The sequence below is a fragment of the Dipodomys merriami genome, unplaced genomic scaffold, assembly GCF_024711535.1.
Source record: "Dipodomys merriami isolate MVZ:Mamm:240054 unplaced genomic scaffold, mDipMer1.0.p SCAF_9, whole genome shotgun sequence".
Classification (NCBI taxonomy): Eukaryota; Metazoa; Chordata; class Mammalia; order Rodentia; family Heteromyidae; genus Dipodomys; species Dipodomys merriami.
The window spans coordinates 61,491,637-61,514,444 of record NW_027206512.1 but is presented as its reverse complement, the minus strand read 5'-3'; the positions used below and the strand labels follow the sequence as shown (position 1 = coordinate 61,514,444).

The window sequence follows — 22,808 nt, the reverse complement described above, 5'->3', positions numbered from 1 at the left end:
AGTCCTAATGATTACATCACTGTGAATAGTGGCTTGGATCAGTTGGTGGGCAAGCTATCCACGTTTGCTCAGGTTTGAGATTTGGAGAATAGCCAGGGAGAGGGATCCAGCATACAAAAAGTGATTATGATCAAAAGACAGTGAATAGCCTACGTGGCCAATAAATCTGGCTGCATACATGAGGTGGAAGGTGAGGTAGTACAAAGAACACGGGAGAGACAGCTCACGATTACCAAGAGGTCTTTTCTGTCTGTGGTGTAGGTTTGTTTCCCTGGAAAGGGGGGCAGTGGGTTTGCTTCCTGCTGCTTGTATGCTTTTATATGAATAAATTTGGTACTAATGACAGAGGTGTATGCATAAATGTGAATGGGAATTATAACATTTATTGCTTTACTGAACAACAAAAAGCTGATGTAAACATCAAGTGTTTTGACTCTTTGGTTTTTCGAAGTTTTCATTCTACAGATTGGCTGAGATGAACTGGGTACAGTGATTCCTCATCTGGTCTTCCACATTTGTGAGCGGTATGTGGCTGGTCGGTTGCACAGCATCACATGGACATGTGACGTCGTGTATGGCAGTTGGTCCTTGGCTACTGGGGACACACAGCAAGTGGACTACATTTCAATCACCTAGCAAGCTGTCCAAGCTTCACATCTGTGAGAGAAGCAAGTGCAAGCCATGCTTATATTTGTTATGACTTTCAAACAAAGCCACCCTCAGGACCAAACCTGAAGCCAGATTTGATGTAAATGGGCACTAACCTAAAGATAAAGCAGGTATGAACCAATCAGGACAGTTGCTGAATTCAAATCAAGAGGTATGGAAAATGCATGCAGAACGAGCAAACAGAATGACAAAGTTATATTTTCTGATAGCGTTGTGTGGTTACAGTAGTTATGTTAAAATTCAGTGAATGTATCATAAGAATTATACATCTTTAACTTTTATAGAAAATACCAACTACTTTTAAAAATTAAAAAAAGAAAGAGCAAACAAGGTAACTGCTTAAGATGACCATATATTGCTTTCACATAGAAGGAAGATTTGCAATGAGTTCAGCAATTTCAAAAGGCATCATTCAGGGGTCATTTAAGATGAAACACTAGTATCTGATGTAGTATTTTCTCACAGAAGGGATGTAGAGCTGCAAACTAGGCCTTTCTCTTTAGAACCAGGGGCAGCCCATTGCCATAGTGTGTTCTGTTCGGCTAATTACTGTCTTGCTGATGGAGCTTAAATATTTATGAAGGATGTGCTTTTCATCACTCAATCTAATTTTTAAACTCAGAATCTCTAATCTCATTGAGATATTAATAACCTGTGTTCTTCTGGCAGAAATAGAAGAAGATGCCCCTGTTCTCATGTATTTTATGAAGGGTGACATATTGATTGAGAATTGCATTTAAGGGGTAGCCAAGAAAGGAAAGTGGAAGAAAGCAAAAAGAATCTTCTTTCAATACAGCCAAAAGAATTTTAGGTTCATGCAGATGTAGCTGAACCAGAGAGTATATATTTACAATTTGATTGTGATACTACTTTTTCCATTTTTGAACTACGAGCTCTTTTTTTTTTTTTGTTTTTGTTTTTGTTTTTTTGTCGGCCGTGGGGCTTGAACTCTGGGCCTGGGCGCTGTCCCTCAGCTCTTCAGCTCAAGGCGAGCGCTCTACCACTTGAGCTACAGCGCCACTTCCGGTTTTCTGGTGGTTTATTGGAGATAGGAGTCTCACGGTCTCTCCTGCCCGGGCTGGCTTTGAACCGCGATCCTCAGATCTCAGCCTCCTGAGTAGCTAGGATTACAGGCGTGAGCCACCAGCGCCCGGCTGAACTACGAGCTCTTATAAGTCACTGAGACTCAGTTTCTTCATTGCCAAGATGAAGATAATATTTTTATTCTTAGATCTAATTTTTATACCCAGTCCCATATATTAGTTGAATATTGGTGCTATAGTAAATCTCCAAGCTCTTAGTGCCTGATAAACAACACAACATATTATCTTACATATTATCTTGTAACAGAGGTTACAAGAGGGAATTGAATGGAACTGGAGATCATCAGTTATGGGAAGTAAGCCAGTCACAGCAGGACAAGTATATCATGTGTGGAAGTTAGAGAGAAAAACAATGTGAACAAAAATAAAGTCATGAAGACAGAGGGAATATTTCAAGGGAAGTAGAAAAGGAAGGTAAACAAGGAAGAGGAATAAGAGATCACCATGGAGAGGTAAATACAATCAAAGTACACTGTCATGAAACCCATTAGTATGCTCACCATTTTAAATTTTTTAAATTTTTTTAAATTGAAAAACATGGACTGCCTCATGAACTTGTGTGTCATCCTTGTGCAGGGGCCATGCTAATCTTCTCTGGATATACACCAATGTAAAATGGTATCAAAGGATTGTTTTACACATGTGTAGTTATTGCTGAGGTCTTAGCAAAAGCCTAGCATGTGGTAAAGCATGCAAGAATACCACAGCTGCTGCTCCTGCTTGGGCTTAGTGCTGTGTACAGAATCCCCTATACCTCTGGTGGAAGATCCCAGCTCCATTGTGTGTCACAGAAGGTGCTCAGAGACGCATCATGACCCTTGATGTAAGTACAAACCATTGATTACACCCTGACCACTACTCTCCCTAACAGGCCTCCATATTGCTGGCCAGACTATGTCCAGATCCACTCACAGAATAATATTTGCATCTGTATCATGCCTGTTAACTTAGAAAATGCAGTTCACGCATTGCCTTCTTGAAAAAGTAAGCTCGGAGCCAATCTCCTAGCCTGGCCAATTAATTCTTCTGTCTTCCAATCATTTCCACGATTCCAGTTTGCTCAGTAGAATATATTTTCTTGGGAATCTAGACTGCTTTATTCTTGGTACTTAATGGTACCAACATAAGTTGGTACTTAACGGCCAAACATAAGTGAGTTGCTGCAAACATTCTCAAGGCTGTGGATGGGTTGTGGTGCTTCCTGAGCTAGTAGAAGTGATGTCTGGGACCTATATGACTTACTGAGTCCTTGAGGTCACAACTAGACCAGCCAAGATGACATGGGAACATCATAGAATGCTGGCCTGTAGGCACACTTCACCATGATTGCGTTCATAACCATTCAGAGGCCTGAGGGTGTCAGACAATAATTAGATGGAAGGCTGTGCATTTATAGTTATATTAGAGTAGTTGATATGATCTCACTTCTGCAGTGGTCTGCTATTGTTTTCCCGGAGTCTCACACTCCTTTGAGAATGATAAATAAGTGTGTATAACCATGTCCAGGGTGCTCCAGGTTTCTAACATCCATGCTCATTGCGTGCAATTGGAGCAGAATGACAGAGTTCCTTGAGGAGAGCGGCTGTGTGGCTCCTGGGCCTCCAACGTCATCCGGATCTGAGTTGGACACTTGGATTTACAACTTGCTTACTGTGTGCGTTTGGACTGAGCTCAGAATAACAGACATGCCTTCGGAGCATGGTGCCTAATATCTGTCCATGATCTTTGATGGAGGGCGTAAGGCTCCTGCGGGGCTGTTAGACCTTTACCTTCAGAAACTGTGCCAGACGCGTCCTTCTTCAACACTGGGGCATCCTACGAGAGGAAAACGGAAAGTGCATCATCTGAGAAGGCTTATCCTCCCCACTTCCCCCCCCCCCAAATGTTGTAATTTATTCAACATTTAGATGTTCATCTTTGCCAGATGTCTTTTGAAGAAAAGCAGAAGCAAAGATTAGCAAATCTAGTTAGTGTAAATATGCTGCCACCAGTTAATTTTCTCCCCAAACAGAGCAATGCATGTCCCATTCACTTTAGAGGGGGATGGGTTAGATGGTGTGTGTGTGTGTGTGTGTGTGTGTGTGTGTGTGTGTGTGTGTGTGTGTGTGTGTGTGTGTGTGTGTGTGTGTGTGATCTTGCCAGATTACATTCATTTCTCCATTGATCTTCTTCTTGCCATGGATTGACTGGTAATGCTACATTCAAGGTGCAGCTCCGTGCTGTATTACCGAATTCCCTCCTGCCCCCTTGGGTGGGTTCCTGAGAAAGCCAAATGTATTCTTTCTCAGGGTCCAGCCCCTCCTAAGATGCACCCCTCACCCTCACTTTTCTCTAGGATGCAAAAGACAGAGGGGATCCCCTGGGACCTGTTTTGTGGCATAACTGTCTCATGACCTGGGAATGGGAGGCACAGAACCATTGCAAGATCTCTGCAGCCCACAGAGGCCTCACACTTCTGTCTCCAGACCAAGGAAAATGTCTTGCCTTTATGAATTCTGGTATTCCTTCCAGTGCATATTAATGATGCATATGCAGAATAAAATATAAAGGCTTTTTAAACTTTCATTAATTCATGACGGTCTTTTCCTCAGCATTTAGAGGCTGCATTCGTAAACACTTTCCTGCAGTAGTTGAAAACTCACTAAAGTTTATAGAAAGGCTCGTCACATTCCAAAAGGTGAACTTTCTCAGAGATCTAGGCCCCTGGGTTCCTTAGCGTGCCAGACAGTGAACTCCATGGGACAGGGCTAAAACTGCCCTGTCTGCCACTGTCTGCCACCTGCACCCTGTTGAGTACAGACCCTGGCTCCCCTACGGAGAACAAAAGGACTGGTTTCCTGAACAGAGTGTCCTTGTGCCTATGTGCATGGTTCTCTGGGCGTGGGAAACTGACACCACTCCTTCTGCAGCAAGCCAAAGGGGCAGGGGTGTGCATGATCATCACCACCATCATCATCATCATCATCATCATCTCCATTGTATGCATGAAGAAACAGGTTCAGAGTAACCTGGAGTTCAGAGGTATCTTGTAACCTGCCTTAATCCACAGCTACTCAGAATATATATATATATATATATATATATATATATATATATATATATATATATATAAATTCAATCTTTTCACAAGCTGGAATCACAGACTCTCAGTCAAAGCTCATGTTATTCTAAATAAAGGTGATTAACATCAGTGACTAGATGACACCACAAAGCTACAGCCCAGACATCTCCAACTCCCAGCTGAGACACTGGCTCCTTCCCAGGGCTTCATGTCAGCCTGAGAAACGATGGCAATGCAGCAGAAGGGGTTGGGATGTGTGTGTGTGAAGTGTAATGCCATTTGTTCCTCTAATAGTCCTGTGACACCATATTTAATTTTCTCACTGAGGATATTTCCCGTGTGTCAGCAGAGCCAAGGCAATTGCTCATTGTAGGAAAGGGCCGTATTTATGCTTCTATTAGAGAAAGAGCAGAATGATGTTCTGCCCTGATCGAGTTAGTGCCCTTCTCCAAGAGCAGACAGCCCTGGCGCCTGTCATTCGGCCCCTTCTCTGTCCTTGTGCCCATGGAGAGCAGGTGGCCCACACCATTCGCACCCACCCCCCAGATGAGGAGGAGAGAGCTGATGAGTTGGGGAGTCAGCATGGCCAGTTGTGCCACAGCCTGGCTGTGTCTTTCACCAAATCACCTTTCTTCTCTGAGGTCACCTCCTCTCATTTGTAAAATAAGAATGAAAGGCCAAATCCTGATGACTCTGAAAATTGATGAAGAGGGCGGGACAAAAGCCAAACAGGAAGTTGTGGCTCTGAGGGGCGGTGCCTTACAAAATGGCCGATGTTGTTATGGATGCAGGTGAAGAGTGACATCTTGGGGAAAGCATGGGCTTGCAGTCAGTATGGTCTTGCCTCTGGAGACTTCTCATTTGACCTAGGGGAGTGGCACCAGCTCTTTTCTCTAAAACCTTGCACAGCTCTGTGAGAAGCACTTGCCCTGTTGTCTGAAGCTCTGCTCCGAGCTAGGTCAAAACTACAGTGTCCGGTAATGGTTCAGCTGGAATCTGGGCCTGTTTTCAATCTGTGGTCCATCAGGTATCTGAGATGCATCCTGTGTCTTCGAGCCCTTGTCTCAGCAATGCCTTGTTCCTGCCATCCAAATGGTGTTACTGATTGGATCAGTGTGTAAATGAAGCACAAATGTAGACTAAACATAGACCTGCCCCCAGGAAGATGGGCATTTAAAAGAGGGAGCCGGGAAGCCATTTATGAAAGGAGGCCTCCTGCTGGTCAAGGACTCCACTAGTACTTCTGATTCCATGCTTGCCTTCAGACACAAATGTGTGTGGACAAGTTTGAGGGAACAATTCAAGTACAATTCAAGTATCTAATGTGGTTTAGCAAGATTTTAACCAGTACAAGTGTTGATAAACAGGTAAAATTGCACACATGCAAACCGATGTGTGTAGGAATGCATTCAATTATACTTGCGACACCTCTGGCATCCACTAAGTCCACAGACCATAGCCAGTGTGGTATAACACACTCACTCATCATCTCTAGTGTGACAAATTCCCCTCAGATGTCCTACAGTTTCCTTCCACCACCTCACAATCGCTCACAAGTTCTACCTTTCAGGTCCTTTTTAAGATCAAGGGTCATATTTCTCTTGATATTCTATCCTTGAACATGGATGACATTGCAATTGTTAGTATAGGCTCTACCTTTTCCTTTAAAAATATCAGTGACAAAAATCTGACTGTTGTGCTTCAAAACCATCATTTTTCAGCCCTATAAGCCTCATGCTTTCTACTTCAAGATTTTATGTGGTACAATGATTTTCTCAGAAACTCATGTGTCACAGTACAGTAAAACGGATTATGTGTAATCTCACTTAGTTTAGCTTAATTAAGACAGTAGGTATTGTGTCCGTATTTACCATGTCGGTGTTATTTTCCCAATTCACATCCGTGGGAATGAGAAGCAGATGTCTAGGTCACTGTCTCCCGCACAGGAGAGGGAGAGCTGGGACTGAATCTCAAGTCACACTGACTCCCAGGGTAGCCACTAGTCAAGACATTTTGAGAATGGAAGAAATCTACCTGCTTAACATTCATGAGATTCTCAAAGTTAGGACCAAACTTTCACAGAGCACTTGAAGACTTCCAATCAACATTTTCAGAGCTTGAATTCTATCAGGTTGGGGGAGGGGAGGGAAAGGAAAGGGGAGGGGGAAGGCAGAGCTTCACCCTGTGATGTTGCCCCGGGCTTCGGTTTAAAGTTTAAAACGTCCTAATAAATTAAGTGCAAGTTTTCCACCTGGAAAATTCCACATCTCCACAAACGTCTTAGCACAAAGATTGACATTTGAGACAGGCACCCCGGTGCTTGGTACGGTTGTAGGGTGGATGAAGAGGACCTCCTACCTGTACCACTTTGCTCAGCAGAGGGGACAGTAGAAGAGCAGACCCTGGGCTGGGAGCATCCTGGATGCAAGGGAAAGGGGGTATTTCCACAGAAGGCTGTGCTGCTTACATCAAAAACAGCATGCTGACATTTAATCTCACAGAAGTGAACATCAGCATCAGAAGACAAAATATAACAAAATACTGGTGAGGATGTTGACGAAAACGAACCTTTATACATGGGAGGAGTGGAAATTAGCAGAGTCTTTATGGATATCAGCGTAGAGGTGATTTTAAACAACCTAGAGCCATCCTATGAACTTGATTAAACCCCTCCTGATTTTAACATAAAATGGAGATGTCTGGACACCTGGGTTTCCTATTCAGAATAGTCATGCAATAGAGTCAGCTTCAGGGCCCACTGCTGATGATAAAGGAATGTGGTGCATATACACAGTGGAGTATTAGCCAGCCATAAGAAGAATAACAGTATGCCATTTTCATTTGAAGGCAAATACATCAAAATGAAAACAAAAATTAGCTTCAGAGAAACACCACATTTTCTCTCATGTACAGAATTTAGACATAAACACGAGGGAATCAGGAATGGATGAAAGAAGAAAGTGGATGGAAGGAATGAAACATACTTAGAGTATGTTATATACACACATGAACCTATTTTGAATAAAAAGGGAGGAGGGCAGAGAGGAGATATATGCTCAATGTACAACATAGACATGCTTGGAAACATCACAGTGAGATCCGTTTGTACAATTAGTAAATACTAATAAAATATGAAAAAATAAATTTCTCTATAATTAATGAATCCTCAGCCTTCTTCAAATGCAGCCTTCATCCCAGCAGTCCCTCGTGGGATTAATTAATTAATTTATTCATGTGTTATTGTAAAGGTGATGTACAGAGGGCTTACAGTTACAGAAGCCAGGCAATGAGTACATTTCCTTTTGCACAGTGTCACCTCTTCCCTTGTTTTCTCCCAGCTTTTCCCTCCGACTTCCCTCCCCCACAAGGTGTATATTTCCATTTCACAGACATCTGTGATGGAATTATCACAAAGAATCCCCACTGTCTGTATGCTAATTGAAAAATATAATGCACTTTTAAAAAGGAATGAAGATATATTTAAAGGTATATTTACAATGGAGGGCTGGTCTGCTGGTGTGCACTCTGGGCTCAGACCCTTCAGAGAGAGAGCCCTGTCCTCCTACACAGATACCCCGCTCAGCCCTAAGCCCTGACTGCTGACAGGCAGACCCGGTGAGGAGTCCAGCCTTTGGGAACTACATTATGTGCCTGAGAAAAGCATCTTCTGTTGCTTCAGTTTCTGCTGGGCCTCCCATTCCTTTTTATTTGTTTATTTTGGTGGTACTGGGATGTGACCTGAGCACTTGCTACAGAGACAGTCTGCCAACTTACACCATGCCCCAACCCCGAGACGTTGCCATTCCTCAGGCATCACGCCGCACGCTTCATCTGTGCCCCTGTTTCATGCATGTATCCTTTGAAGGGAGCCCTGGGCCAGGCCAGAAGACCCTTCAATGGGTTTCTTGACCACACCTTTGCTCCACTCTGTTTTATTTCTTACAAGCCAAATCCATAGCACAGATAGTACCTGCTGCAAGCGAGCAAGCTGCTGGGAGAAGCTGGCTCCTGGGGAGCAGAGGAAGAGACTTGGTCAGGCAGGCTCGGGCAATTGTGACAGGGCTTGATCTAAGGTTTGTTACTATAGGAAGCCCAACAAACCAAGTGGCTTATGCCACAGAAATGCATTATCGCACAGTTCCTCAGGGCAGAAGTCTAAGATCAAGGGCCGGGTGGGCTTCCTTTTGGGGGGCTCTGAAGGAAGATCTGTTCCAGCTGTCTCTTTAGCTGCCTGCTACTTGTGCTTCTCCACACAGCCCCACTTCTGCATGTGGCCCAATGTCCCAATGTTCTCTCTATAAGGACAGGAGTCAGCCATCACGACCACCCTAAGCAACTCCCTGTAGCTTGCTGTGTCTCATACTGCAAGGTGCTGGATGTTCGCTTTTAACACATTGACAGGGACATGCATAATACAAGCTCAAAATAATTTGCACTTTACACATGGTGGTTTTTCTCAAGCCAATTCAAAGTGGCCAGTGAAATTTATGAGAATTTCAGTTTCTTCATCTCTCAGGAAACAGGAGAGCAGAACATGGGAGGGACTCAGCTAGGACTCTCCACAATCCATAGCTTCACCTGCTTTTCTTTTTTTTCTTGTTTTTTTCTTTTTGGTCTGTCGTGGGGCTTGAACTCTGGGCTTGAGCACTATCCCTGTGCTCTTCAGCTCAAGGCGAGTGGTCTACTGCTTGAACCACAATGCCACTTCTGGTTTTCTAGTGGTTTATTGGAGATAAGAGTCTCACAGACTTTCCTGTCTGGGCTGGCTTTGAACTGTGATCCTCAGATCTTAGCCTCCTGAGTAGCTAAGATTACAGGCATGAGCCACTGATGCCCAGCTCCGTTGCTTTTCTTAAGCTTTCATTATGCCTGGTCTTCACAAAATACACTCAGGTGGGGCTAGCTAGCATTGAAGAAAATGGCCTCTTGATTTTCCTGAGGCAGAGCGGAGAGATTCTGGGGCGGTAAATCTGTGTTCATATCCATTCTTTGCTGACAGCTATGTAACCCCGTTCTTGCTTGTGAGATGAGAACAGTCAGATTGCTGGGAATGGTTCCACAGGTAGCAAGCTTGGGCAGTAAGTGTGTGAGCCTAGCAAACACGGGAGGAGGAGGAAGTTGCTTTTCAAGGCTGGCCGACATCCGCCTGTTGTAACACCACCGCCCGTGGGCAGGGTGCAAGTACAGCAAACAGACTTCAGAACAGACCTCTGAGGAAGCTCCTGGATCAAGTCTGGCCGTGAGACCAGCTTGTGGACTGCCATCCTGCTGAAGCCTAGGGAGTTGCCAATATGTCCCGGGGCTCCCAGATGTAAAGGGGGCTTCATGATTGCCTTCATTGAGAATTTTATGAAGGTAAAACACTCTCATCAATGTATACTGAATGCTACAGATAAACCCAAAGCAGCAAGAAAACAACATACAACATTTATCCTTCCTGTATTGAGGAAGACTTGATATAACATGAGGACATTAAAATACAAAACCAAAAATAGTTAAAAGGTAAAATAATAACTCTCACCTTCCCTCCCCACAGTGAATGTCCTCCTGTTAACTGTGTTCAGTGAGACAAGATGAGTCTAATAGGCCATTCAGTCATGAATTCATTTTCAAAGTGGGGCAAGGTGATTAATCTGTTAATGGATGAGTGTGCTCACTGGTTAATGAATGTTATCACTTGGTTGAATTCTGTGCCTATTCAATGAGGTTTAATGTTATAGATACTCAATACAGATTGCCATTTAGTAAATCGCACTTTAGGAATATTTACTTAGTGGAGTTTCTTTTTTTCCATCTTTAAGGTATTTAAAGCCCGTACATGAGGTTTGACTTTCTGAATTTCTTACTTTAGATACATCTTTTTTCTTTTTTAAGATGTGTTGTAGTTTTCAGTTAGCATGCTACAGCGGGGAGTCACTGTGTTAACTCCATCAGTGTGTGTACTGTACCTGCAGCAAGTTCTCACTTTCCATCCCACACCCATGCCTCTTCAGGCTCTCTCCCTCCCCATTTCTTCAGTATTTGGTGTGTTCCATCATACATATACACATACACGTACATAACATACACCCATATACATATACACATGCACACACATACACACATACACATACACATATACACATATATGCACACATATATAAACACACATATACACACACATAACATATACACATGCACACACATACACACATACACATACACATATACATATATATGCACACATATATAAACACATACACATACATAGCATATACCCATATATATATACACATGCACACATATACACACATACACATACACATACACATACCCATATACACATATCCATATCCATACACATTCACATATATACATATATACACATATATAACATATACCCATATACATACATCCATACACACATATACACATACATCATATACACATACATATACACATATAGATACATATACATATACCCATACCCATATACACATACACATATACACCCATAATACACACATACATATACATATACACATATACTTATACCTATATTCACATATACACACACATATATGCACACATGTACACATACATGCACATACACATACCCACATACAAATATACATACACATATACACATATATACACACATGCACATACATATACCCATATATCTATACACATACATATCCATATACCAATATACATACATATACACATATTCATCTATATACACACATATACATATACCCATATACATATACACATACACATATATAAACATATACATATATAATACACATATGTATGCACACAACAAACACATGTGCATGTACACATACACACATACACACATTTACATATGCATATATACATACACTCATGCACATAGATGTACATATATACATAATATATACATACACATATCTACAGATACATACTCATATGCATACACTTATATTTACACGTACACATATACTTACATATGCATATACATATACATATACATATGCAATGTACTTCAACCTCTTCATCTCTCAGCATCTTTACCTTACCTTCCTCCCTCCTGCTCATTGGCATTGGACAGCTCTCCTTTCCCCTTAACATTTATGTCATAAGTTATTGTCATCACATGATCATCACTATCATCATCTATTTCATTTTAAGTCTATATTCATAAAATGAGTGAGAACGAATGACATTTGGTTGTTGTTGCTCAACATGGTGATCTCTAGTGTCATACATTTGTGTACAAATGGCAGAATTCCATTTTTCTTTACTGATGAGAGTACAGTAAAAACAGAAGTAGTTTGTTTAAACAGAAACTTTGCTCCTTAAAAATGTGAAGGCAAGCCGGGCACCAGTGGCTCATGTCTATAATCTTAGCTACTCAGGAAGCTGAGATATGAGGTGGTTTGAAGCCAGCCTGGGCAGGAAAGTCCATGAGACTCATCTCTAATTAGCTACGGCTCAAAGTAGTAGAGCCCTAGCCTTGAGCAGAAGAAGCTCAAGGACAGTCCTAGGCCCTGAGTTTAAGCCTGAGGACTGGCAAAAATAAATAAATTAATTAAATTAAATAAATGAAGGCAATGCATCATAGAGCAGCAGCATCTGAAAAGCAAACACAAAAGCCAAAGCCAAATCCAAGGCTGTATCAGTGAAAGATGAGTGCACTGACTGTGAGATGGAAATCCTGACCATGCCAGGATCTACACTGCCCACATCAGTGATGCAAAGATGAAACAGATCCCTAGGCTCCTAGTGTGCTGAATGCGTGTGTGTGACTCAAGTGGTAGAGCACCTTCCTAGCCAGCACAGACCCTTAGTTCAAATCCTAGTACTGAGAAGGAAGAAAGGAAGGAAGGAAGGAAGGAAGGAAGGAAGGAAGGAAGGAAGGAAGGAAGGAAGGAAGGAAGGAAGGAAGGAAAGAAGAGGGGAGACAGAGAGAAAAAGATAGGAAGAAAAGGAGGAAAAGGAAAAAGAAAGAAAGGGAAAGAGGGTAAAGGAGAAGGGTGAAGAGGGAAGGGGAGAGGAGAGGAGTGGAGGGACAGGAGCCATGGTATCCATTAGAAATCTCAGTGTAAGGGCAGACTTCTAGCCTATCCAGTCAGAAGGCATGGTAATGATAGGTTATAGTTACTGAGGGCTTGTTATATGCCAGGCACAAGTTATGGCATACAAAATGAGACACCATGTAGCTACTATCATTTTTAATTTCACAGATGAAGAAACAAGAACACACACGTTGGTTTTGTTTGCTACAGAGACAAAATACTATGGGCCATGTGGTTTAAACAACCCAAACTATGTCTCAAAGTTCTGAAGCTGCGGAGTTCAGCATCAGGACCCCAGCTGACCCAGTGTCTGGTGAAGAATCGGGCTTTGGTTCATCAACAGCTGTACTTTATACTGGGCAAAGAGAGTAGACAGTGCTCCTGCAGGCCTCTCTGATAAAGGCACTAATCCTATTTAGGAAGGCCTGACCCTTGTGCCCTAAACACCTCCCCAAAGTATCTCCTCCAACTATGTTAGCTTGAGCGTTAGGGATTTCTTTTTATAAAATTCTTATCATTAGGCTGGGTGCCAGTGACTCACGCCTATAATCCTAGCTACTCAGAAGGCAGAGATCTGAGGATCTTGGTTCAAAGCCAGCCCAGGCAGGAAAGTCTGTGAGACTCTTATCTCCAATAAATCACCAGAAAACTGGAAGCGGAGCTGTGGATCAAGTGGTAGAGCGCTAGCCTTGAACTGAAGTGCTCTGGGACAGCACCCAGGCCCTGAGTTCAGGACCCACAACCAAGCAAATACAAAAACAAAAACAAAAACAAATTATTATCATTAAGTAGTTGCATGAAAGATTTGTCATTCAACACATTAGTTTGTGAGCACAATACACCTTGACCACTCTCACCCCTTTCCTCCTTCTCCCCCTCCTTCTCCCAAACTCACCCCTTCCCTCAGTTTTCCTCATTGGTTTTAATGTGGTTGTAACCCCTCTCTACAGTATTTTCACAATAAAAAACATTAAAAAATTGGAGTGTGTGGAAACATGACCTATACCAGAATTAAGTAACTTGCCCAAGTTCAAATGTATCTTGCCTAAATTCAAATGGTTTAAAAGAATGTAGTCAAAATTCAGGACCGTGTTTGCTCTACTAGCCCCCTATTAAAGGCAGGTAGCAGTTGCTTAAATCGCTCAGAGCCAGGCAATGTGTATTGTCAGCAATGGAAGCTCTGGGATGCATGGAAGGGACAGGGAGAATGGACACCCTAGCTCATTCTCAGTTCCTAAGACCCCTGCTTTATGTACTCTCTGCTTCCCTTTGAAGAGGGAAATCACAACACATTGCATCCATGCACTTGTTAACAGCAGGACTTGTCATTTCCTGCATCACAGTAGGATCTGTAGAAATTAATAAAGGTTTGATGAAAAGTACTATTAAAAATTCAATGATTCTCTTCCTCCTCCTCTTTCTTCTTCCTCCTCCTCTTCATCTTCCTCCTCCTCCTACTTCTTCTGCTCATTCTTCTCAAGATAATGAAATGATTCTTCCACAGCTTACAGGTACAGGAAATGGTTCCTTCTGCACACATTTCACAATACAAATAATCGCCAAGGACCAATTTAGTGGGGCTTTCCAAGTGTTTAATATTATTTCAAAGGATTCATTCAAAAACCAGGTAGAAAAGGAAGCAAAACTCATCCATGGAGTATTGTGCGTGAACTAAATTTTGACTTATCCAATAAAAACCTAGATTTAGGCCTGAGAATTAAAGTTTTGCTAACACAAAATCAAAGACAAAGAAATACACCAACTGCAGTGTTTACAAATGAAGTATATCAGGAGTTAAACGACAAGTTCCAACAGGCCATCCAGCTGTTTCTTGCAAATCAATAATGGAAATTCTCCACTAGCCAATTTTGAAAATCTCAGAGAGCTGTGTGGATCTATAACTGGGAACAGAGAAGAGATGGTGTGGACTCCAAGTTAGTAACATATCAGACTTTACACATGTACAGTATCAATTCCCATTTATTTAGGGAAGTACTTGTGTCACCAAGGAGATCTTCATGATATTTTTAACTCATACAAGAAAACCCAAGAAAGGTAAATCAATTCTAATTTTCTTGCTACAAAATTTTAGCACAGAGAAATTAAGACAACTCCCCATGGTAACACAATTCATTAGTTAAATGAGTCAAATTCATAGCCATCTTACACAGAAAACCATTAGATATGGAGGATGGCACCTTTTGTGTAATATTCATTATAAAATTGTACACACACACACACACACACACACACACACACACACACACACATCACACCTTGCTCTTAGCTTTCTGAAATAGGATCAAGCAAGAAAAATTGGAAATCATTGAAAGCGCAGCATGATTATTGGAAATTCAACTTTAGCGATGACCTGGAGGATTTATTTTGCCCAGTGGATGAAGAAAGTTTTGCAATGGCTGTGATAACTCAGGCTAGTCAGAACTTGATGATCAAGTTCATGAGAAATTCCAGCCATGAGAGAACCAAGCTATGAAATGTTTTCTTTTGGTTCTTGAGAAGATATGGGGAAATGTCAATGTCAAGAAAAGTTTCTGAATGGAACTTCCCAAATCTGTACATCAGAAATCTTGCAGCACATACACAGGAGAGAAATGGGAAAGCCATAGTTGGAAATGAGAATATTTTCATCACGTCTGGGCAACAGATTAATCAGAAACCAGTTCAATAAATAAATCAAGTGGTGCATCCAAGCAAGGATTGGGTGCAGTCTTGATGTTATTTTTGCATACCAGGTGATGTTATCTGTATAAGCTGACTCAGTTCTTTGTGTGACCCCAGGCAGGAATGAATGCTCTCATTTCTTTACATAATTCACCAAAGGCTCATGGCAGTCAGTGGGTTAAGGCCTCACAGCTGGAAAATGCTGGAACCTCTTCACACTCACATCTGCTCAACTCGCCTGCCCAGAAGGGTGAAAAGTTAGGAGTCATCTGAACCCTCAGCCATCACAAGGAGAAAAAAGAAAGATCAAGATGATTTTCTGAAGTGAAGAAGTTTCAGATACAGCAGATGTCTGACCTCAAGTCAGTTGAATAAAAATATAGAGCAAAAACTCTTTGGTTAAATGGTAATAGAAGAACTTTCTAAGGGCATAGGCCAGCAAGATTGTCTGAGCAGTAGTATCTCCAGAGTCCGTCCAGCCCAGTTCAATGAGCAAGTACATTGGGAACTAGAAGTCAGATAACCTGGTTTGCACCTCATCTCTCCTCTCCCTAGGCTATGAAATTAGTCAAGAACCTGCAATTTGACATAAACAGCCCATTGTAATAAAGAACTGTAGACGTGGTGGCTTAAATAATAGCAACTTATTTTCTTACTGCTCTGGAGTCTGGAGTCATAGTGCTCTTGGCAGAATTTTATGAGTTAAATCCAAGTGTGCTGCCCCATGCCTGGCCTGTGGTAAGGACTACATATATGTGAGCCCTTCATATATGTTAGCTCTTACTCACGTGTACCTCTCGTGCAGCATGGTCTTTGATGACAAACAGGTTATATATTCATCGCCGAGTATGCTGTGGATCGGTGGCCCTCATACATCAATTAAATGTACCATTGGTTTTATTGCTTTGTAAAATTCTTCTGCAGATAATCAGTGTGGATGCTAGAAAAGGTTATTGCCCTGTAAAAGGGATGAAGAGCTCAATTCTCCAGACTTCAAGTTGGTGGCCATAATGTGGAAGCATAATTTTGTGGGTTATTCATTCGTCTCTGGTGTTAAGAGTTACAAAAGCTCAGAATGAAAGGGGAAAAGGTAAGTCATCTGCTCTAGCAGCATAATCTAGTTAGCTTGTCCTGAGTACTCTTCCCACCACTTTTCTCCACCAACAATGCTGAGACAGATACTGTTTTATAAGACTGGCTTGTTCTTTTTTTGGACTGTGTTCAGACTATTTTCTGTCCAGAACTCTAGATCCATTCCTCACAACTTTATGCTTTTCTCCAGGAGGCTGATCTCTAAGGACTCAGTCATTGCTTCCAGTTGGAGTTAGCCAATGAATCTAGCCAACATTCCAAGGGCATTGACATATGGAAAGAGACACAGGAGTACTTACGTCCCTCAGTCCCCAAAGAATCTTCAATTGATATCATTAATCTTTGCAACCAATCACTTCTTGTAAGGTCTTCTTATGGCAGGTGTTAGAGCCTCTGGTAGTCTTGGCCATCTTTATACATAATAGCTCTCCAAGCCCACAAGGCAGACTTAATCAAAACATAAAATCTAGACACTGACACTTTAAAGTCTGAGGCTTTGGGAACAAAGCTTGTGAGAGCTGTTTTGGTAAAAACACTAAATAAACACTGAAGTTTGTTTTCTTTTTTGAAGTGTTGACTCTAAAGATCCTACTGAACTGAGTAATCTTTTGTGTGCCTTCTAGTCTAAAGTTTTTTCCCAAGCCTTTAATAATCTGCGTAAGTTGTAGTCTCCGAAGTAAAGTGCCAGTCTGTGCATTCCCTTGCTGCGGTGGATATTGGCTGGGAATTTGTTGAAGGATGGATCTATAAAGCCTTGTTAGCCATTCCTTTGTCCTCAGTTGGCTGTAGTTGTTTCCCTTGAAGATTTACTACACATCTTTCACATCATTACATTTTTATTTTAAAATATAGTGGAGGAGGAAAAGGCAAAATTGGAAGGCAAAAAAGAGAGAGGAGGTGAGAGAGAAAAGAGAGGGAAAAGGAGAGGGAGAGAAAATAGAAAGGAGGGAGGGAGTGGGAGAGGGAAAGGGAGGAGAGAGGGAGAGAAGGAAAAATAGAGAGAGAGGGAGAGAGAGAAAGAGGAAGATACTCCTGGCATCCTCTACACAAGGCCATTCAGATACCATTTATAAATAGCACTTTATCATCTTAGAGCACTGAAGAACAGTTTTGCATATTATAATTCATTTGCATATTATATTTCTATGCTCGAGTTTATCTTGCATTTTTAACTAACATTTTAAAAAGATTTTTAGTGTTTCTGAATAGCCTTTAAACAATGTGTCGCAAGCACTATGTAATACACGATGGCTTTGCATTGCAAGTTACTTGTCTTTGTGTGATCATTTGACATGTATGCTGTTTATATTTTGTTTATAAAAGCCTTGAGTATTATAAATGCTAAAATGGATATTTTTTGAAGTAATATTTCTGTTCTAATACTTTGTTTTTATTTTTGATCATCAGAATTGTCTATAGGCACTGAAACCCCCAAACAACTCTCTCTCTTCAATACCATGGAATGGATAGAAATCTCTGTATAATCACATCTTCATCCGCAGGTATTGTCATCAAGTAGAGATAGGCTTCATGTCGGTAGAGTCCCCAGGTGGCAGGTGGCATCAGGCCACACGAGACCAGCAATGCACATGTGTCTGTGAGCCTTTTCAAAGAGCCAAGAGTCCATCTAAGGCGCCCCACTCTAGCGGCTGTACATCATCCTGATCACTTTCCAAAAGGTTGTGCTCTAAACGCGTAGTCAGTCTCAGTTTCTAGTCTTCTTATATTATTGACCTATTTTTGAGGATTAAATTTCAGCATGAATTTAGCAGATATAATCCATATGCAACCCCTAGCAAATGACAAGTCTGTGAATTCAATACTCACAAGAGGGGAGGGAGGACTCTGGGAGCCACGTCGTTTGCATATCTGCACTGGAAGGTGGGGTGGACGGCCGCTGGGGAGGAGGCTGACGAGGGGCGGTGCAGTCCTCCTTGGTCTGCATTCAAGGCCCAGGCTTGCTCCGTCCTCTTCCCCAGGAGTCAGACACAGAGTGATGGGCATGGGAGTCAAACCCACACTATTTCTTGGCCACGCTTGGCTCTGTGTCCAGATCCAGAATCAGGAGAGCGTGCCAAGCACAGCTGCGCTGATGAGATAGGCCTTTTGCAGGGATTTCAAGACTGCAGAAGCTACAGCCTGCGGCCTTCCTGGGAAGCTTGCCTGTGCTGTCCTGTAACACCCGCCTGGCGCCTCCTCTGGGCTGTGAACTTGTTCTTCCCTCTGCTGATGCCTTCATTCTGCTCCTCACATCGCTGGCCTGTCTCATCTCTTGGACCTCAGTTTCACCTTGGCTTCACACACCCTTGACACTAAAATTTCCTTGTCTCTGTCTCAGCAGGCAACCTTCATAAAACTACTACTCCTATAGTGTGTGTGTGTGTGTGTTTAATCATTCCGTTTTCTATTTCCTCCAAGTAGAATTCAAGTGTCAAGATGATTCCATCCATCACTGTACATTAATGCTTGCTCTATACTAGTAACTGCATAACTATTGGTCAAATAAATAAATAGGTAAATGGACCATAAGTGCAATGCTTACAGAAACAAGGAACAGGACGCCAGCATTCTGTACATGGTGGCCCTTGAAATGGGGTGGGGGGGATGCTTGAACACTGGCATTGTTCTGCATTTAGGAAGCAGAGTGATTTAAAATCCCTTTCATTCCTCTTCAGAAGCATTGTACAGACAATCCACTGTTTATTCCCCGTAAGGTGCGAGTGGACCATTTGTTCTGCTCTCTCTGCCCTTGGTCCACCGCAGATGGAGAAGCAAGAACAAACGAAAGGAAGGGGAGGACCCTCAATCGCTATTTGTCCTCTATCTAAATATTCTTCCCACAGGCTTTTGCTGAGCATATCTACTGAGAGCCAGGATGGGATCCCTGGTTGAAGAGTCAGGTGTCAGGAGTGGCCAGCCTTCCCTAGTTCCCGTGCTTCAAGCTAGGGAGATACTGATTTTGTTTTTAAACTTTGAGGAACTATGGGAAATACCTGCAAAAGGCAGTGAGTCAGGAGAACCCTGAAAGCTACTTGTCCACTTCTGGGTAGAAGCGGAGGAAAATACTGTAAACAAGGAGGGGAAACACCAACAGTAATGGTCTGTTTAGAAATTCAGGGAAGTTTGTCCGCTACTTGTATGGTATCCAACGCTGCCAAGCGCACTGAGTAGCACAGAAGACAGGGTGTTTAGGTTAGGCCAGGAGTGCAATTGGCCTGTTAGGAAAACAGAATTAAAAATAAAAACAAAACAAGAAATAAAATTGCCTCCCACAAGTAGGCAGCCATTAAGGGGGACGAGTAAGGAATGATTCCCATTGGCCTCATGAAGGTCACAGCCAACATGGCTGACCTACACGGAGCAAAGGCCAAGGGAAAACTGGGCCCTCCTGCCTCCTACGCCTGCTCTCTGCATCCAGGTTCTGCTCCTTTATTTATTCCATTTGTCTAATCCTTAAAAAACCCACTCATGTTTATTAATGCCTATATATAGTTTATCGTAAGCATGACATTTAGAAAAAACTTGAAGCTGTTTAAGAGATTGCTAAAGAAATCTAATTCCCTCCGCGTTTGAACCCTTTTCAGTCCTTCAGCTCCTGAGGTTGTGGGATGAGAGCTCCCATGTTTTTGTAAACATTCAAGTATTTTTCATAGGAAGTGGAGCTGATAGCAAAGTAGTTAAACATTAGTTGTTGTTGCTTCTTTCAGCTCTGAATATGTCAAGGTCTCTCCAGTAGGAAAAGCCCATTGTCTTCAATATAGCAATAATAAAATGCATAATAGCATATTTCTATATTAATAAGATTCATACACAGAGGCAGGAGAGCAAAGCACAAATGGAGAGTGGAGTGAGGGCCACGGAATCGGGGGATGAACTCTAATTTGACACGATCGGCCTGGAACTCCAGCCTCCACTTCTTGTCTTTTAAATGATCATTGTTAAGGCTCAAGGAGACAGTCTTCCAAAGTTCTTGAATCTGTGTCTAGTAAGTTCACAGCTTATAGTGTTATAGGGGAAATCCGATTGTGAGATACAGAGAAGCCACATTTTGAGAGGTTGTATCAGGAGTCTTTGTTAGAAAGCTGGCCACTGTGAGTGGACGTGTCCCCAAAATACATACAACCTCAAAGGCACTTAATACTATTAGGAAACCGAGCCACAAGCGTAGTAAAGAAAGAGCAGAAAAACAATCTCAACAGACCAGATCAGCTGTAATAGAGAGCTGAACAGGAGGCTAGGGTGACCTGAGGAGAGTCAGGAGACTCGAGGCATGATGCAATGGTGGATGAGGTGGTCCAGGCCCAGACAGGCTCTTGGTGGGCAGAGTCACAGGGAGCTCCAGAGTTCAAAGTGTCTCGGGAGTTCATGGTAGAGGTGTGGCAGGTCTAGCAACCTATTGTTTAAGTCTCTGCCTTGTGTCCAAGAATTCAGGCATGTCTATCACCTGGAGGTAGGACTTCACCTCTAAGAGTATTTGGAAAGTTTGACCCCATACCCATATTTCAATAGTTAATGGGAAAATGAGTGCACCTCTTGCAGGCTCTGAGCTTGGTTGCAAAATCTCATCTGAAGCTATTCACACTCTACCTTTCTTCCAGTTCCCAAAGAAGTATATGCCACGCTCACCAATGATCAATTCGTGTTTGCTCTGAGGGTTGTGATAGGCTGGTTCAGTTTTGGTTGCATTACAACCGTAACAGCCCCAATCACACAGGGCATACACACAAAAGTCTCTAGCTCACAATGAATCCATGAACCTGGTAGCTTCAGCATGGCTAGCTCCTACGGAACCTGTCTCTGCTGTCAGTATGCTTGGGAGGCAGAGGGTTGGGGTATGGAGAGGGACACTGACCCCATTCAGAGTAACTTTTTCCCTGGGGCCCAAGGAAGTCTTACTCAACATGAATTCATCACTTTATCTCCCCTATCTTTATCTCCTCTCTTGTATGAAAGCCTATGAAAACAAACATCTAAACCGACCTCCATTTGTACTGTGATGAAGGTAGTTTTCAGAACCTCCGGAACGAATGTGCTTTCCCCAGATCTTTGCTGGCCCTGTCTGTAGACCAGGCCCGTCATCTTGCTGACTGGGCTGTTCCTGACTCAGCAAAGCAATGACTGGCCAATGGAAGCAGTGAACTGGAAAATGGGTGTGCACGTCCAAACGTAGGCACTCTTCTCTGTCTGCCATGTCAGGATGGAGGGGGTGACTTCCTGAGGAATGGAGCCTGTGACTTTGTGGTTCTTAAAATGAAGGAAAGACCGCTTGCAAAGGAGTCCTCAATTTTCCTCATCTAAGGAATGAAGCAAAGAGGTTGCAGCTTTTAAGAAATCATTTTTCTGGGCTTCTACCCAGAACAATTTCAAACATTTAAGGGATTGATTTCAGCCAGAACATCATGTACCTTACTCAAATCTTTGGCATGACAGAGGGAGAGACAGAGAGAGCTGGAGAAAGAGAAAGCTGGAGAAAGTACAAGCCTGAGAAGGAAGAAAGAAAGTGCTAAGAGTAAGCTGGGTAGGAAGAGAGGGAGGGCAAATGGAGAAAGAAAGAGAGGGCGGATGAAAGCCAAAATTCCCTTCTTTCTCTTGCCTAGGAGAAGTGTTTTAGAATTCACAAGAACCGTGCAGATCACATAGTTCTATGGTATTTTTTAGAGAACAAAATCAGAGACTCACAGTGGTAAAGATTATTGTCTAAAAACCACAAGCTATTTGATAAAGTACAACTTGTGCAGCCCTTCCCCTAATCCTGTGTTATGTCATTTGTGAACCAGTTTAGATGGCAGGAAGGCCTTGCGGGGCGATTTTCTCTCCCATGTCCAAGCATACAAAAGCACTCCATTTCTGTGCCCAGAGAACGGTTTTGTACCTCTGGCCACTGGCCAAGGGAGCAGAACCCTGGACACAATTCAGGAGCCTGCAGTGAATAGAAGAAGGTACCCGGTTGGGAGGGGCTCTTGGCTCTCCACTGAGAAATGGGGAGAAATCTTTCATAGGAAGCTATTGAGCAATCCCTCCAGGATAGTAAACAACTTCAAGCAGGAATCTATGGCCAATTTATTCACCAATGTGAATAAAAAGCCAATTAAACATCCCACCTGCTTACTTTCTTTTTTTTCTCTCCTCCTCCTTCTTTTACCACCTTCTCCCTTCTTC

At 42.5% G+C, this 22,808-nt stretch overlaps 1 non-coding gene across 1 annotated transcript; it reads right to left on the bottom strand.

The window, feature by feature from the left end:
- Positions 1-2,303: 2,303 nt before the first annotated feature.
- On the bottom strand, positions 2,304-2,407 carry LOC138821125 (U6 spliceosomal RNA). Its single transcript, XR_011370064.1, has one exon. It is a non-coding gene; the product is annotated as a U6 spliceosomal RNA (small nuclear RNA).
- Between the last annotated feature and the right edge of the window lie 20,401 nt (positions 2,408-22,808).